The 3,057-nt window shown below is 31.9% G+C and overlaps 1 protein-coding gene across 1 annotated transcript in view; it reads left to right on the forward strand.

Moving 5' to 3' along the window:
• The first annotated feature begins 588 nt into the window (after positions 1–588).
• The window catches only part of LOC107746759 (formin-2-like), a 13,327-nt gene continuing 10,858 nt past the window's right edge, over positions 589–3,057 (forward strand). The window contains exon 1 of the mRNA XM_016561053.1: positions 589–672. The gene's annotated coding sequence lies outside the window, so the exon portion shown is untranslated. The remainder of the gene's footprint in view (positions 673–3,057) is intronic.

Here is a 3,057-nt window from a genome sequence, read left to right on the forward strand (position 1 = left end):
TTTTTTTTTTTTTTTTTTTTTTTAATTTATAGAAAAGTGACTTATTTATTGGGGCTATTTAAACAAACTTAGATCAAGTTGGACTTTTCTCTGTGTAAAAGTGCATTACAGTTGTTTTCAGCTGCTTACACACTGCATCTTCACTTGTGACACAGTTTCTGAAAGCTGACACTCAAACAGCAGAAGCACACACCAAATCTGCAAAACCATACACTAATTCTCGGCCTTAGACACAGTTTTCAATTTCATAAAACACTTTTTGCAAAACACAACACACAGTTCTCTGTGTAACACACAAATCTAACAGGAATTAATATTACGGCAAAGGTGTTTGCAAATGTTTGCTTTTGAGATGTGTTTGTGATATTTTGAATGCAGTGCTTCATTTTGCAAGAGATGTGAGGCTTTTTGCATTTTGTGCAATTGTTGGATTTGAGTGTGAAGTAAAAAAAAAAAAGTGTGTAAGCAGTTGAAAAAAAACCTGTAAATCCACAGATCACAGGTGTTCTGCGTGTAATGACTGTAAGCGGCCGCTGGGTGTCGCTGTCGCCGCAGGGATCGTGCGTCAGGTGACGCACAGCACAGGTGTGGAATTAAACCTGCCGGCGGGAAAGATGCACACACACACACACGGTTATGACGGAGGTTTAAATATGCAGCAGTGATTCATGAGTGAGTATAACGTGAGACAAACACACGATCATCTGCTGCTCTCGCGCGGTTTTGATTCCAGTTTAACCAGAGGAACAGCATAAATCGGTTTGTTTGTATCGATAGTGAGTCCGGTTTAATGTCACAGCGGATTTTCGTCGGTGTTTATTTTATCAAGAAACAGACTTGAGGCCGTTTAGCGTCTTTTAAATCACGAAATTCAGTTGAATTAAAAAAAAAAATTTGATTTCAGATTCACGTGGATCACTAGAGATCTACAGGAGTGAGTTCAATTCTGTTTTCTTTTATTATTTCTGGGTAAGTGTAAGTCATTAAAGTCCATTTGCGAACCAATGAACGCATCTTCACTGCAGGTGGACGTCGTGACGTCATCACGCGACCAGCACAGGTGACAGCTTCTGTAATAAAAATACTACTAAAGAAAGAAAGAAAGAAAGAGTGCTTAGTTGAGCATATAATGACTTCTTGCAGTCAGAGCTGGGTAGGTTGCTTACAAATTGCAGTCTATTACTGATTACAGATGTGCAGCTAGTTAGTAACGTAATCTAGGTTACTCACTTTAGGTCATGTATTCTGACTACTGTTTAATATATAGTACTTGATTTCTGGAATCTGATTATGAAATCCAGGTTACATTAGAATCAGTTACCAGCTGTGCATGCAGTGTAGATGTTTCACTTCACAGCGCTTCACTGCAAGTAGGCTGCAAAAAATATTTATATATATTATTTAATATTTATTTACAAAATATTTATATGTATTTATGAAGAGTTAATTTGCAAAAACGAACTTTTCATTGTGCATTCAAATTAATCTCAAATTGCAGTTGGGTTATTTTGATTAGGTTAAAAAGAACTAAAAATACAGCTAACTAACACAATAAAAATATGATAACATTATAAAAAACATGATTTTTCAAAATGGAAAAAAAAACGGAGTTAACTGTTTTTGCAAATAAACTCTTCATATGGAGTTAACTGTTTTTGCAAATAAACTCTTCATATATTTATATTTGTATATAATTTATATTATTTATAAATATAAATATTTTATGTATAAATCGAACATATTTTCCTTAATTTATACATGTGTGTGTGTGTGTATATATATAATAAATATGCACAATACACGTACATGTAGTATGTAAACAAACTTTTATTTTGAAAAATATTTGATTGTCAGGTTATATTAAACCTTAAAATAATCGGCTAAATACACATAGGTTATTAATTCTTCCTTATTGCTTAGTCATGAGAATTATTTCACTGCCACATGAAAAACAGTTTTTCATTTTTGAGCTTTTGTTGTCATTTTATAAATGACATTTAGCCCAGGGTTATTATAGTTAAATACATCTACAACTAAAGCCATTAAAAAATTGTTACTTGAAATAAAATAAATGCTAACTTAAAATACAAAAATATATATATATATTTCAGCTACTCCCCATAGCAATATTTCTCATTTTCATTTAATTTGTCTTGATGTACTAAAATCACTGAAACTGAAAGAAAAGTATTTAAAAACAACAAACTAATTATAAAAAGGACAAAAACCAACACAATTTAGCGTAAAAGCTAAATAAATAAAAAACACTACGTAAGCAGAAAATATAAAAAATAAAAACAATTCAAAATGTTAACAAAAACTACAACATTATCTCAATAATCCTAAAATAACACTGGTTTAACTGCTATCAGTTCTCTAAAAATATCATAGTTTTTTCCTATTTTCACTGAACAGCTCAGCTGAAAACAAATGTGTCAGACAGCAAAGCAGCAAAAAAGATATATATATATTTTACAAAGCTAATGTACTGCACTGCTTAGTCATAAGATTTGTTTTTGCTTGCATTGAACAAATTTATGAAAGTGTGTGTGTGTGTCGCGCGCGCGATGCAGCCGGTGCAGAAATAAAAACGGACAAAAACAACGCAATTAATAAAACTTTTACATAAAAACAGAAAAAAAAATATTTAAAGATATATGTGACCCTGGAGCACAAAACCAGTCATAAGGGTCAATTTTTTTAAATTGAGATGTATACATCATCTGAAAGCTGAATAAATAATCTTTCCATTGATGTATGGTTTGTTAGGATAGGACAATATTTGACTGAGATACAACTATTTGAAAATCTGGAATCTGAGGGTGCAAAAAAATCTAAATATTGAGAAAATCGCCTTTAAAGTTGTCCAAATGAAGTTCTTAGCAATGCATATTACTAATCAAAAATTAAGTTGAGATTTACGGTAGGAAATGTACAAAATATCTTCATGGAACATGATCTTTACTTAATATCCTAATGATTTTGGGCATAAAAGAACCTATACAATGTATTGTTGGCTATTGCTACAAATATACCCCAGCGACTTAACACTGCTTT

This window comes from Sinocyclocheilus rhinocerous, unplaced genomic scaffold (assembly GCF_001515625.1).
Source record: "Sinocyclocheilus rhinocerous isolate Xijiao unplaced genomic scaffold, SAMN03320098_v1.1 scaffold409, whole genome shotgun sequence".
Taxonomy (NCBI): Eukaryota; Metazoa; Chordata; class Actinopteri; order Cypriniformes; family Cyprinidae; genus Sinocyclocheilus; species Sinocyclocheilus rhinocerous.